Source organism: Symphalangus syndactylus, chromosome 2, assembly GCF_028878055.3.
Source record: "Symphalangus syndactylus isolate Jambi chromosome 2, NHGRI_mSymSyn1-v2.1_pri, whole genome shotgun sequence".
NCBI lineage: Eukaryota > Metazoa > Chordata > Mammalia > Primates > Hylobatidae > Symphalangus > Symphalangus syndactylus.
In genome coordinates this window covers 138,772,273-138,787,496 of record NC_072424.2, presented here as the reverse complement: position 1 = coordinate 138,787,496, position 15,224 = coordinate 138,772,273, and the positions used below count along the sequence as shown (strand labels likewise).

Genomic DNA, 15,224 nt, shown 5'->3' with positions numbered 1-15,224 from the left:
AGAGCGCAACAGGCATCTCCAACGTGATGCCAAAGGCTAACTTTTGGGAAAGTGGAAACTCTCCCAGACCTAAAACTGGAGAAAAGGGCACATCCATTCTTGATGCCTGTCTTGTGGGCTAATTCGTCTCCTAGGCAGAATGCATGAAAATTTCAGTGTTGCCAAACTGATGAACCCATTTCTTTCCCGTCAATTATTTATCTCACCACTGATTTCATTAATTAATGAAGCTTTTGGCAATCCACCAGGTTTCTTTCGGGAACCCTCTTTGTCAGTGTCGACTGCGTACAGGCTGCAGGGACCCGGGGAGCCATCAGACACCGTCTCTGCCTCCTGAGTCTGCTCCAGGGAGGACGTGTCAGCCCCGCTCTGTGGCTATCAGAGGAAACTGGTTTCATAGCACCAGTGTCATGTCTGTCACGTATTTCAGCCCTGAAACTTCTCCCCACATTTCATGTGAACACAGCAAACGTGATCATCCATGACACACGGCAGAGAGCAGCGCTGGTGGTAAGGAACATCAGCAGAGCATTTAATCTCAGCTTTTCAAAGCAGCCCCACAGGAAGGAGAAGAAAATATTTGATCCACAGAAGACTTTCCCCCGATCTTAGGCACAAAGCCTAATTCTTCTAGATGGTGGCGGTCACTGCCGTCACCATGCATGCTTGGGGTTGATTTCCTCTGGCCTGGGAAATTTAGGGTGTTAGCCAGGTCTTCGTATCCTTCCAGCTTTGCCCATTGCCTGTACTCAGGATCCAGGGTAAGGGCCAGTCCTACTTATGGACCAGTCTCCGAGATCATTCCAGTTGAGGGGGGTCTGTTTTACTTCCTTCAAGTGCTGTGGTGGGCAGTAACATCCTGCCAGCGGGCCTCACCTGGACACCTTGCTCTGCCTGGGTGAGGCTGGAGTGGCTTTTTCCTGCAGGCTGAAATTCCCTGACTCCTTTCTGTGGCACATTTCCTTCCATCTAAACAGCATGTCCCTCTATGTGTTGACATGGCTGTGTGGACTCAAGGCTGACTGTGCTTATGTTTTGTCTTCTGTGGGGCCAGTGTTTTTTTCTTCTTCTTCTTTTTTTTTTTTTTTTTTGAGACGGAGTCTTGCTCTGTCTCCCAGGCTGGAGTGCAGTGGCCGGATCTCGGCTCACTGCAAGCTCCACCTCCTGGGTTCACACCATTCTCCTGCCTCAGCCTCCTGAGTAGCTGGGACTACAGGCGCCCCCCCACCACACCCGGCTAATTTTTTGTATTTTTAGTAGAGACGGGGTTTCACCATGTTACCCAGGATGGTCTCGATCTCCTGAGCTCGTGATCCACCCGCCTCGGCCTCCCAAAGTGCTGGGATTACAGGCTTGAGACACCGCGCCCGGCCGCCAGTGTTTTTTTTTTTTTTCCTTTGTTTTTACATACGGCTTTATTGAGATATAATTTACATACCGTAAAATTCACCCATTGCAAGTATGCAGTGCAATGGCTTTTTGTATATTATGGTTGTGCAACCATCACCACTATCTACTTTGAGAGCATTTTTAGCACCTCAGAGAGAAACCGTACATATCGGCAGTCACTCCCCAGTCCTGCCGCCTCCATCCCTAGACAACCGCATGTTCACTTTCTGTCTCCACGCATTGGCCTAGTCCGAACCTTTCATGTAAACCGAATCGTACCGTATGTGGTGTTTTGTGACGGGTTTCTTTAACATGTTTTTGAGGTTCATCCATGTTGTAGCATGTATCAGTAATTCATTCATTCTTTCTTGTGGCTGGAGAATATTCCATTTTATGGATATACTGTATTGTATTTATCCATGCATCAGTTGATGAACACTGGGGCTGTTTCGGCCTTTGGCTATCGAGACCAATGCTGCCGTGAATGTGGGTGTACAAGATTTTGTGTGGATGTGTGTTTTCATTTCTCCTGAGTAGATTCCTAGGAGTAGAGTTTCTGGGTCATATGATAACTCTAACATCAGAAGAATTACAGCCGGATGTGTTTCATTCACTTCCCAAAAGCTTTTCTGAGGCCAAAGAAGCAATAGTATTTTGCAGAGGGGTCTCGGACTTTCAAATCCAAGTTCTTTTGCTCTTTGGACCTACGTCAAGTTATTATCATAGAGCTAATGAAGGAGAGCTGGATGCGTGAGGTATGACAGGAAAGATGAAGTAGCTGGGAGCAGGGCCCTGCGGTGGTGATGATCTGGAGTTTATCACAGGGAACCAGGGCCTGTCTAGACGTAGTGTATCTTTGCTTCAGAAGGGCTGCGTAACCGTATCTGGCTCTGCATGGCCTCGGAATGATAAGAACAGTTTGCCGGGTGTGTTCTGCAGTTTGAGGCTTTTTCTTAGTGAAGTCAGGGCTGGCTTTTGTGAGCCCAGGCACTGGATTTCTGGAGCTCTCCAGCCTTGCCAGGATTTGCTTTCTTAGAAACCAGGAAGTCCTGTGAAGACAATGATATGAAACCCAAACGCAGTGGCTTTTAGTATTGAATCCATTTTTGTTCTCTAAATTGAGTCAGTATTTACAGATCTTTGAGAATTGAATGAATGTTAGAGCTTAGAATCAAGGATTAACAGAGGAAGTTGTAAGTAGCCTCAGTAAATCTAAGGATTTGCTAACCCATGCTGCTTTCCGTGAGAAGGACTGAGTGGAATGGAAGCTGGAGGGTTTGTAGGAAGGCATTTTCTCCTCGATTTCCCAATACTTAGTTATTTGTTACTGTAAGCAGAGGAGTGAAAGGATGTAAGGAACATGGCCGTGAGAAGAGATCACCAGGGCCACGCGGTAGAGGCTCTATAAATATTAGCTGAACGAGTTGCATCTGTGTGTATATACGTATGTGAATCACTTAATATTTTTTAGTATTTCTAATTGATCATCTTATTTTATGCCCTCCATAGTGTTATCAGTTAGGCCGATGTGAATGACAGGAAGAAGCTGAGGATCAGAGAAAGTAGAGACCTGAGCAGGTTAGTGACCAAAGAAAACAAGTCACATGACTTCCCTGAGCCTCTATTTTCTTAGCTGTGCAATGGGTCCACTAGTAAGTCACAGAGCTTTTTCAATATCAAGTGATATATGTTAACATACTCATGTGATCTTAAAAAATGCAGTAGAAAAGTTATTCTTTTTTTAAAAGGAGTTAAATATATTAACCAAGTGGTTAATACTCTTGGTAGAATAATTAGAAAATACGGAGAAGCATAAAGAAGAAAATGAGTATTTCCTATTATCTCACCAACCCCAAACATCCACCTGAAGTGTTAATTGTCCAACCATTTTAAAAAGCAATTTGTTAATATGTAGTAAAATCAGAGGTGTGCATGTCAGAATGAGGCAGCAGTTCCAAGTCCAGTGTTCATTACTGCATTGTCTGTAGCACTGAAAACAAATTGGGAGTAACGTGAATGTCGGTCAGTATGGGAATAGATTAATTTTGGGGTAGACGGCCTGGCACGGTGGCTCACGCCTGTAATCCCAGCACTTTGGGAGGCCGAGGCGGGCGGATCACAAGGTCAGGAGATCGAGACCATCCTGGCTAACACGGTGAAACCCCGTCTCTACTAAAAATACAAAAAATTAGCCAGGCGACGTGGCAGGCGCCTGTAGTCCCAGCTACGCGGGAGGCTGAGGCAGGAGAATGGCGTGAACCCCTGGGGGTAGAGCCTGCAGTGAGCCGAGATCGCGCCACTGCACTCCAGCCTGGGTGAAAGAGTGAGACTCCATCTCAAAAAAAAAAAAAAAAAAAAAAAAAATTTGGGGGTAGACATCCAAAAGAATACTCTTTGCAATTAAAATAACTAAAACTAGATATGTAACATTTCAAAATCGCAGTGTTGAATGTAGAAAAGAGGTTACAAAAGGATTCAAACATTATAAATTGCATATTGTTTGTGAAAACATATGTTAAATAATACAGTAAAAGAATAAAAACATAGAAGGAGACACATGAATTTCAATCTTGGGGGGTGCAATATATTTATTTATATCACAAATAAAATATTTGTAATTTTTTAAAATTTAAGTAGAGAGATACACAATTTTTTTGCCTTTTAAAAGTTGGATCATTACATTACACACCTGTAATCCCAGCACTTTGGGAGGCCGAGGTGGGGGGAATCATGAGGTCAGGAGATCGAGACCATCCTGGCTAACACCGTGAAAGCCCGTCTCTATTAAAAATACAAAAAATTAGCCAGGTGTGGTGGTGGGCGCTTGTAGCCCCAGCTACTCTGGAGGCTGAGGCAGGAGAATGGCTTGAACACGGGAGGCGGAGCTTGCAGTGAGCAGAGATGGTGCTACTGCACTCCAGCCTGGGCAACAGAGCAAGACTCCATCTCAAAAAAAAAAAAAAAAAAAAAAAGAAAGCTGGATCATATAATATACATTATTTTTTTTTCTTTTTTTTGAGTTGGAGTCTAGCTCTGTTACCCAGGCTGGAGTGCAGTGGCTCAATCTCGGCTCACTGCAACCTCCACCTGCCAGGTTCAAGAGACTCTCCTGCTTCAGCCTCCTGAGTAGCTGGGAATACAGGTGCCTGCCACCACGCCCAGCTAATTTTTGTACTTTTAGTAGAGACGGGGTTTCACCATTTTGGCCAGGATGGTCTCGATCTCCTGACCTCATGATCTGCCTGCCTTGGCCTCTCAAAGTGCTGGGATTACAGACGTGAGCCACTGCGGCCGGACTCATATACATTTTTGTTGACTCTGTATTGTAAGCATCTTTGTGTCACTAAATACACTTCCTCATTGTTTTTCCTGACCCTCCTAAGTTGTTCTGTTCCAACTTAATTGTATTTTCTTTTATTTTTTAGACAGAGTCTCACTGTGTCACCCAGGCCGGAATGCAGTGGCGTGATCTTGGCTCACTGCAGCCTCAACCTCCCAGGCTCAGGTGATCCTCCCACCTCAGCCTCCTGAGTGACTGGGACCACAGATGTGCACCACCATGACCAGCTAATTTTTGTATTTTTTGTAGAGACAGGGTTTCACCATGTTGCTGAGACCGATCTCCAACTCCTGGGCTCAAGAGATCCTCCCGCCTTGGCCTCCCAGAGTGCTGGGACTATAGGCGTGAGCTTCTGTGCCCGTCCAATTGTATTTTCAAAGAATTCTAGAAGATGCAAAATTGCTGAATCTTCCTTTTCAGATTTTATAATTATTTTCTATTTATTCATTTATAATTGTCACAATTTTTTCTAATTCATTTATACTGTATTTGACCCTGAAGGAGCTCATAACCTAAAATCAAAGGCAGAATTCAAGACACACAGAATTCATCTAGTTTATGAAGGAATTCCCCAAAGTTTGGGAATTCACAACGTGAAACTTTTATTTACTTTTACCCAAAATAACCATGAATCAAGCAAATGTCTGGGTTGGAGAGAGGACTCTCCCATTACCACTGCAAGAAACGAGTCACTGACTGCCGCCCACGACCCCATGTCAGAGGCCGTAGTTTTGTCAAAGGAAGGCCCCGTCACGCCCTCTACTGCTGCACACATTCCTGTTCTGGCACTTGAGTTAGAACCTTTAACCCACTTCTGCCTAGTGTTCCATTATTGGAACGCTAAGCATGTGGGAATTATTTATATCCTCCTGCTCAAAGTCATCACCGAGGTCTGATTTTTCACTCACGCAAAAATTCAAAAAATTACGCTCTCCAGCATAAATGGGTTAAGAAGATAATTACAATTCTCTACCATCATAGGCCTTCCATTCCCTAATCTGTAACAGGTAATGTATCCCTGTAGAAGAATCTAAACTGCTGCTCCACCTCTCTGCTTTTGTTCCTCCTGCAGAAACTGCCCTATGGGTAGATTTGTAAACTATCAATGCCCTTATGTGTATCAAGAGCATGTCTCCCAGGTTTGAATGGGAAACGTAAGGCCCGGGAAGTGGGCTTGGCATCCACCTGGCTCCCCTCATTCCCACCTGGGAATACATTGGCACAAATGAACTTGCAGGAGCTCTCAGGTGCAGCTTCCATCCTCCCTGCGGGTCTTTAACCGGTGGCTGGAACGGCTGGTCTGTAATGCAGGGTAAGGCTGTGCAGCCTCTGGGAGAGGAAGAGGAAATAGGTGGAGAGGCCAAGAGAACAAGGCCAAGGAAAGAGCTGGGGACACACAAGCTTGGTGGAGCCCTTCTTTGTCCTGACCAGCTGAGTGACAGGCAGGTCACTTAACACTCTAGCTGTCAGCTTTCTCATCTATGAAAGGAACAGTTAGAGAATTGACCCTTACACAGTTCAATTCATCTCTGTTTATTCGTATTCAATGTAGGAGAGACTGCATAGGAATCAATGAGGTAGAGAAGGATCTTTCAACAAATGCCTTGGATACAACTGGTTAGTTATTTGGAAATAAATCCATTTAAATCTTCACAGAGGACTGTAACCAAAAATAAGTGTAAGATGGATCGAGTAGCTAAAAACAAAATTAACTATAGAAAAACTAGACAAAATGAGTGAACATTTATCAGTTTTCTGCAGGATAAGAAATAAGGGTAGAAGGAAGCCCTGAGTTCTTTCATTATGAAAGAAATTACAGTTCATCATAATTTAAACCTCCAATAAGCTAAGAATAAAAATAAACAAACTGAAAAAGTTGGTCACTCTAAATGGAATAGGCGAGATGTTATTCTATTTAAGAAAGCAATATGCAAAGGATAAAGGCGCAATCAATAAAAATGTCATGAAGGGGAAACAGCATTTAATAAATACTTTAAAACATGCAGCTTCATAGCCATTCAGAAATGCAGTTTAATGTAAGACTGTATAAAGATTTAATTGTGTTTTTCATTGTTTTTAAATGAGAATTCTTATTGCTGACAAACATGTAGTGAAATGCGTATTTATATATATTGCTAGTAAGAATATAAACAGCTACAAATATTTTGGCAATATTTGGCAATACAAGCAATTTGTCAATATTCACCAGGTGCCTTAAAATGTTTGTTTCTGGAATGCAGAAATGTTGTTTCTGGGAACATATTGCAAAGAAATAACCCAAAATTCAGGGAAAAAAAGGTTTGTGCCCAGAATTGTTAAACATTCCACTGTTTATTCTTGAAAAAACACAAAGAAGCCTAAATATAATAATGAGGCAATTAGGTAACAATTATGATATGTCTAGTATAACTACGAGAAGGACATTTATATTCTAATATGGCAACTGAATGTGATTTCACGTTAAAGGCTAGAAAAGAGCATATAAAGTAGATTTAAAATAAAATCTCAACTACTGTATATTTATTTTAAACTTTTAAGTTCATGGGTACATGTGCAGGTTTGTTATATAGGTAAGCTTGTGTCATGGGGCTTCTTGTACAGATTATTTTGTCACCAGGTATTAAACCTACTACCTCTTAGTTGTTTTTCCTGATCCTCTCCCTACTCCCACCCTCCACCCTCTGATAGGCCTCAGTGTGTATTGTTCCCCTTGATGTGTCCATGTGTTCTCATCATTTAGATCCCACTTGTAAGTGAAAACACGCGGTGTTTGGTTTTCTGTTTCTGCGTTAGTTTGCTAAGGATAATGGCCCCCAGCTCCATCCATGTTGCTGCAAAGGCCATGATTTCATTTTTTATAGCTGCATAATATTCCATGGTATATATGTACCACATTTGCTTTATCCAGTCTACTATTGATGGGCATTGAGGTTGATTTCATGTCTTTGCTATTGTGAATAGCTGCAATAGTGAATAGCTGTGAATAGCTGCAGTAGTACTGCAATGAACATAAGCGTGCATGTGTCTTTATGATAGAGCGATTTATATTCCTTTGGGTGGATAACCAGTAATGGGATTGCGGGGTCGAATGGTATTTCTGTTTTTAGGTCTTTGAGGAATTGTGACACTGTTTTCCACGATGGTTGAACTAACTTACACTCCCACCAATGGTGTATGTGTTCCTTTTTCTCCACAACCTCACCAGCATCTGTTATTTTTTGACTTTTAAATAATAGCCATTCTGACTGGTGTGAGATGCTATCTCACTGTAGTTTTGATTTGCATTTCTCTAATGATCATGATGTTGAGCTTTTTTTCATGTGTTTGTTGGCCTCACATATGTCTTCTGAAAGGTGTCTGTTCATGTCCTTTGCCCACTTTTTAATGGGGTTGTGTGTTTTTTCTTGTAAATTTATTTAAGTTCCTTATGGATGCTGGATTTTTAGGCCTTCGTCAGATGCATAGTTTGCAAATATATCCTCCCATTCTGTAGGCTGTCTGTTCACTCAGTTGATAGTTTCCTTTGCTATGTAGAAGCTCTTTAGTTTAATTACATCCCATTTGTCAATTTTTGCTTTTGTTGCAATTGCTTTTGGTGTGTTCGTCATGAAATCTTTGCCCATTCCTCTGTCCAGAATGGCATTGCTTAGGTCATCTTCCAGGGTTTTTATAGTTTTGGATTTTACACTTAAGTCTTTAGTCCATCTTGGGTTAATTTTTATATATGGCATAAGGAAGGTGTCCAGTTTCAATCTTCTGCATATAGCTAGCCAGTTATCCCAGCAATATTTATTGAATAGGGAGTCCTTTCCCCATTGCTTGTTTTTGTCAGCTTTGTTGAAGATAAGATAGTTGTAGGTGTGTAGCCTTATTTCTGGGCTCTCTATTCTGTTCCATTGGTCTATGTGTCTGTTTTTGTTCCAGTACCATGCTGCTTTGGTTACTGTAGCCTTGTAGTATAGTTTGAAGTCAGGTAGCGTGATGCCTCCAGCTTTGTTCTTTTTGCTTAGGATTGCCTTGGCTATTCAGGCTCATTTTGGTTCCATATGAATTTTAAAATAGTTTTTTCTATTAATAGTACTGTGAAGAATGTCATTGGTAGTTTAATAGGAATAGCATTGAATCTGTAAATTACTTTGGGCAGTATGCACACTTTAACGATATTGTTTCTTCCTATCCATGAGTATGGAATGTTTCTTCATTCGTCTGTGTCATCTCTCATTTCTTTGAGCAGTGTTTTGTAGTTCTCCTTGTAGTGATCTTTCACTTCCCTGGTTAGCTTTATTCCTAGGTTTTTTTGTTTTTTTTTTGAGACAGAGTCTCTCTGTCACCCAGGCTGGAGTGCAGTGGCACAATCTTGGCTCACTGCAAGCTCCACCTCCCAGGTTCACTCCATTCTCCTGCCTTAGCCTCGCGAGTAGCTGGGGCTACAGGCGCCCGCCACCATGCCTGGCTAATAGTTTGTATTTTTAGTGGAGACAGAGTTTCACCATGTTAGCCAGGATGGTCTCGATCTCCTGACCTCATGATCCACCTGCCTCGGCCTCCCAAAGTGCTGGGATTACAGGCGTGAACCACCGTGCCCGGCCAGTATTTTATTCTTTTTTGTGGCAGTTGTGAATGGGAGTTTGTTGCTGACTTTGTTCTTGGCTCGTCTATTGTTGGTATATAGGAATGCTACTGAATTTTGTTCATTGATTTTGGGTCCTGAGACTTTGCTGAAGTTGTTTATCAGCTTGAGGAGCTTTTGGGCTGAGACCGGGGTTTTCTAGCTGTAGGATCCTGTCATCTACAAACAGGGATAGTTTGACTTCCACTCTTCCTATTTGGATGCCCTTTATTTCTTTCTCTTGCCTAATTGCTGTGGCCAGGACTTTTTTTTTTTTTTTTGAGACAGAGTCTTACTCTGTTGCCCAGGCTGGAGTGCAATGACACCATTTCGGCTCTCTGCAACCTCTGCCTCCTGGGTTCAAGCAATTGTCCTGCCTCAGCCTTCTGAGTAGCTGAGATTATAGGCTTGTGCCACCACACCTGACTAATTTTTGTATTTTAGTACAGATGGGGTTTCACCATGTTGTCCAGGCTGGTCTCGAACTCCTGACCTCAAGTGATTCACCTACCTCAGCCTCCCAAAATCTGTGATTACAGGTGTGAGCCACCATGGCCTGGCCAGGACTTCTAATACTGTGTTGAATAGGAGTGGTGAGAGAGGGCATCCTTGTTTTGTGCCAGTTTTCAAGGGGAATGCTTCCGGCTTTTGTCCATTCAGTATGCTGTGTTGGCTGTGGGTTTGTCATAGATGGCTCTTATTATTTTAAGTAATGTTCCTTCAGTACCTACTTTATTGAGAGTTTTTAACATGAAGGAGTTCAACTACTATATATTTAAAAATAAAAAAAGCCTCTGAAATGGTTTTATCTAGCAAAGGGGAGGGGAAAGCTTTATGCATTCACCAAAGAATAGAAGAAAACAAACCAAAATGTTGTCAATAGCTGTTCTAGGTGGTAAAATATTTACATTTTAGAATTGTACGCATTTTGTATAATGAATTACTGTTATAATGGAGTGACTTTACCTTTCAAGAAATTCCTGGCTTTGCCTAAGTGATTTACACGGTGAGTATAATTTCCTTTAGTTTTACTGGATTTGTGTTTTAACAGAAGATTCTTTGTTTTAAAAAAAGTCACCTCTGTGTTCCTCAACCGACATCTGAGTTCCTCCTCTGCAGGGGATTCCGCAGGTAATTTGCTTTTATTTGAGTTATTTCATGTCAGTTTAACATATTGCCTCATGCAGTTTCAGTGCTGGTAGGAAGAGGACTCAACTTGGCTGCTTACAGCATGTAATGGTATGGAGAGCAATCTTGTGGGTTCATCTGCGTGGATTTTGCAGGGAGAATAACTTGGTGCGTCATCTGCCCTGTGCGTAATGTGATGGGAAAGAAACGCGGGACTTTATCAGTTTATGCTCTTACTTTTGCGTTGTCTTTGACAGTTCGGTGTTAGCACTATGAAAATTAAATTATGTTAGGTCATCTAGAGACTCAGATGGACTCAGTATTTATTGAGCATTGTTCTGTAAGAAGTGGAGAGGGTGGAAGTCATCCCGGCCCAGGGTATTTTACTCAATAAGTGCTTTAGTTTATTAGGTGTGGTACTTACCACTTAAAACCTAGCAAGGGGCTCTGTAAGAATCCCCTGTGCTAGGCCGGGTGCGGTGGATCACCTGAGGTTGGGAGTTTGAGACCAGCCTGACCAACATGGAGAAACCCCGTCTATACTAAAAACACAAAATTAGCTGGGCGTGGTGGCACATGCCTGTAATCCCAGCTACTCAGAGGCTGAGGCAGGAGAATCGCTTGAACTCGAGAGGTGGAGGTTGCAGTGAGCCGAGATCACTCCATTGCATTCCAGCCTGGGCAACAAGAGTGAAACTCTGTCTCAAAAAAAAAAAAAAAGAATCCCCTGTGCCTGTGCTCAGAAGTCTAATGCAATGTTAATATATAGTAGAACTTAAATATGAATCAATGAATTTTTACCTGAATAAATGAACGGGTAGCTCCTTGGATGGGAACCTAATGAATGAATATACTTCTCAATGGATGAATGAATGTATGCGTGAATTAAAAAACTGTGTCCTGGATTCTGCTTAGAAGTTGGAAAGAACCTCACCACTTCTCCAAGCATCTTTTGCTCTGAGCTTGATGACTGAAGTAAGAAAAGAGAGAGAAAGCCCTGCCACATGTTTGATCACTGCTGCTGCTAATGAAGCTTTTCGAGGAATAGCCAGTCTGTAATGCCCTCAAAAGCATCCTTCATATCCAAGTACTTCAGTATTCTTGTGGCCATTTTTCAGAGCTATCTAGAAACAAGAATACTGCAGGTCAACTTATTTTGGGCACTCGAAGCCAGCAATTCTGTCAATAAATGATTCATGTCAGAAAAGCATGTAAGTGCATTTGTTTTCTACTAAGTCTCTCTTCAGGTCCATTATGCATGAATCAAGTTGGGGAAGTTGCCTGGGTTCATTTGGCATCCTTTATGAAAATCAAAGAAATGAGAGATTTAAAATCCAGCCATATTGATTGTCCCGCCTTCCTCACACTCCTTACCAGAAACTAGGATTGGCAATGACAGGATCTCCAAGAACTCCAGGATCGAGGGCACGTCACGGACAGTGAGGAGGAGAGGGAGGGGCCCACCAAAGAGAAAAGAGCCTAGTTTCTGGTATCTGAGATGCAGAAGAAAATGAACGGCCACTTGCTTATGTCCCCCTAAACTGCTCCCCTGAGCGGTCCCTCGCTGAACCACCCCACTAAAAGTGAGCTTCTGTGGCCACAGCAGAAGCAGCAGAATGCTTCCTCTGAGCTCTACTCTTGGCAAGCCCTCTAGGGTGCTGAATGCCACGCTAGTGTCCATGAATCAGAAGCACTGTGGTTAAAGGCACATGCACAAGTGGCCCCATTTCCCATTTTCCAGAACCATAAAATTGGGATTGATATCCGACGCCTAAGCATCTGCCTGCGGAAGGCTTCCACATTCATCACCTCCTGAAATCTCCCACCACCCCTGTGGGGCCAGCGTGCATGTCAGTATGTCCTATTGACAAAGGAGGAAGCTGAGCACGGCAGAGGTGACGTGACCAAGGGGATGAGGATCGATGATTGAGAATCACACTCAGGTCCCCTGACTCTAAATACTGGCTACCTCCCCGGCTGCATTTATTTATTCCACCATGAATACAGTCGCAATTTCTCGGTTCCCGAGGAGGTTTCTACCCTGGTTGGCACAGGCCAGTGCAAAATAAGTTGCCAGTTGGTGCACGGCTTGCTAGTAGGCATGTGTGCGAAATTAAGTTAGCATTTGCAGGAGAGTTCTCATGCCCACGTGCTTTTGCTACGTGGCCTTTGGCTCTGGTTGCTGTCACTTCACATCTCCTTGGTTTTCTGAGATAGCCTGTCTCGGACACTGGGACTCCCCAGGCCTGGGGTTTCGGCCCATCTGTCTGTGGTTGGTGACCTTCACTGATTAGGAGCTTTGCTCAGGGGGCCAGAGACAGTGTTCCATCCTAGGCTAAGTGGTGGAAGGCATCACTCTTACTGGATCAGTTGACCCAGACAGAGTAGGTGGGCTAGGCCAGACCAAAGGGAGAGATGTGTGCAACCTTACCGGCCTTATTTGATCAGAGATGTCAGAGAATGCAGTTCGCGATCTCTGTTTGATGGTTCAGTATTATTATCCTCATGGTTTCCTGGCCTGTCCGGTCACACAGCATCAAAATGTGAGTTTGTTTAGCCATAATGGAGCCAGCTTAAAGGTTGTAGAGTGCTGAAATACTGAAAAGATTACGCTTGTAACCCTTTCCCCAATGGTTATTAAACATGAAAATACTAAATGATAAAATAAGCTTAAGGAAACTGCCAACATTTTAAATTTCGCCATAAACCTTAACTTTAAAGGCTTTTTATTATTTGTTTTTGTTGTATTTTGAAATATTAAAGATCAGATTTTATTAAAAAGTCTTCTTTGGTGCCATGATTTGCTGGTGATGTAGGAACGTGCTGTCTGCACTGGTGTCAGCCCCGTCCTCACCCCTGCCCGGCAGACTTCCTGGTTCTTTGCAGGAGGCAGACGGCACTGTGACCTACCTGTTCTTTGCGTCTTCCGTATTTGTTAGAATCGTGTCCTCAGCTCCTCGCTGTAAGTCTGTTTGAGGTCAGGAAAACACAGGTACATTCAGAGAGCACCAAAGTGATGAGGGTCTTGGTCTTCTCACTACCAGTTTTTATTCCCTTCCACAAGGTGGAAACAAGCCCTACATCGAATATGCAACTCATTTCTTCAATGAGATTTATGTAGGGAATTGACAGTTAACCTGGTATTAGGAAGAGAGCCTCAAAACCAATGACTCTCAACTGCCTTCCTCTGGGCTGGGAATAAGGACATAATCATTTCATTAAAACTTGTGAGTGGGCTTTGAGGGTCTTAGGGTCAATTCAGCTCAGGTTCACCCTGGAGATGAGTGGATGTCGGGATAAAAATGTCCACCTGAGGAAAATCTTATTGAAATAAACAAACGGATCACGAGAGCCACAGTGGAGAAGTGAGTAAGAAAAGCTGGTGATGGTTGGGGGCCAGGGAGAAGGGGTCAAGGGAGGAGGAGACCGGTCAGCCCAGGAGGGAGGCAGGGGCTTCGACTGAGGGTTCTTCATGCAGCCGTTGTGCCGTTTCTGTGCATTCCTGTGTGTAATTGTCACAGCATGGTGGGAGGCAGGGAATTTCACCTCTGTTAGCAGATGCAGACCTGGAGGCTCAGAGAGCATAAGCTACTGACCCAAGATTACACAGCTAGGAAACAGGGCCTCTCCTGCAGGCTCTGGCCACCCAGCCTTGTGGTGGGCCAAGTGCGCAGGATGGCCGAGGCTCTGACGTGAGCTGCCGGTCCTGACCACGTTGCCTTGGTGATGGTGGGGGTAGAGTGGGAGGTGGTTTAGGTGCTGAATAAAGCTCTCTCTTTTTGCTTTTAGTGCCGGCTGGGGATGCCAGCCACCTCACGCCTGCTTCTGCTGGCCCGGGGCTGGGTCTTGGGCCATTTCCCCACTTTGGTAACCCCAGGGGGAGAGCTGCCCCTTCACTGTCCCCAGCCCCCGTGTCGTTCCAGCCCTCACAGGGTTAGTATTGAGCTGACAGCCACGGCCACGTAGCAGCAATGACGATGATGAAATTGACAATTTCAACATGCATTCTGCCTTCTTTCCATTTTTGAAAAGATTTCATTTTTTTTTTAATTAAAAAAATTTTTTTTGAGACAGAGTCTGGCTGTGTCTCCCAGGCTGGAGTGCAGTGGCACAATCTCCACTCACTGCATTCTCTACCTCCTGGGTTCAGTCAATTCTCCTGCTTCAGTCTCCTGAGTAGCTGGAAGGCACGTGCCCCCACGCCCGGCTATTTTTTGTGTTCTTAGTAGAGACGGGGTTTCACCATGTTGGCCAGGCTGACCTCGATCTCTTGACCTCAGGTGATCCACCCACCTCGGACTTCCGAAGTGCTGGGATGACAGATGTGAGCCGCTGTGCCCGGCCAAGGTTTCCTTATTAACCAGAATATAATGTTGTGGACGTTTCCCCTCTTTGGAAGATTAATTTTTCTCATTTCTGTTTGGATTTATCATATTGGATTTTTCATCAGGAGTTGATAAAATTTTTTGGAGATGTTCACAGACTGAGCAAAATTTTAAAATATGCCTCTGCTGAGCATTGTTTAAAATAGCTCATACTCCCTCGGTTGTTGGAAATGCATCTAGCCAGCTGGCACCCTCGGAATGTGTACCGACTCTGAGGTCTGCACCCTCCAGCCCCACAAGGCTGTGGGCGAGCTGGATGGGGTTTGGAGGTTGTGGCCTTCTACTTGGAGAAAAGGTGCCACTGAGGCTTCCCAGGACTGACTGTGAAAGGGAAGTCGCTTAAATACTCATGAGCACCCCAACAGTCAGAAAC

At 43.8% G+C, this 15,224-nt stretch overlaps 1 protein-coding gene across 5 annotated transcripts in view; it reads left to right on the top strand.

Moving 5' to 3' along the window:
- Positions 1 to 15,224, top strand: part of AGPAT4 (1-acylglycerol-3-phosphate O-acyltransferase 4) — a 190,621-nt gene that overhangs the window by 58,956 nt on the left and 116,441 nt on the right. Inside the window, exons 2-3 of one of the 5 annotated variants that reach the window (XM_063623337.1) lie at positions 2,899 to 2,967; positions 4,815 to 4,894. The exons of 3 other annotated variants lie outside the window; for them this stretch is intronic. The gene's annotated coding sequence lies outside the window, so the exon portion shown is untranslated. The remainder of the gene's footprint in view (positions 1 to 2,898; positions 2,968 to 4,814; positions 4,895 to 15,224) is intronic. One more of the 5 variants, XM_063623339.1, reaches the window with a different exon arrangement.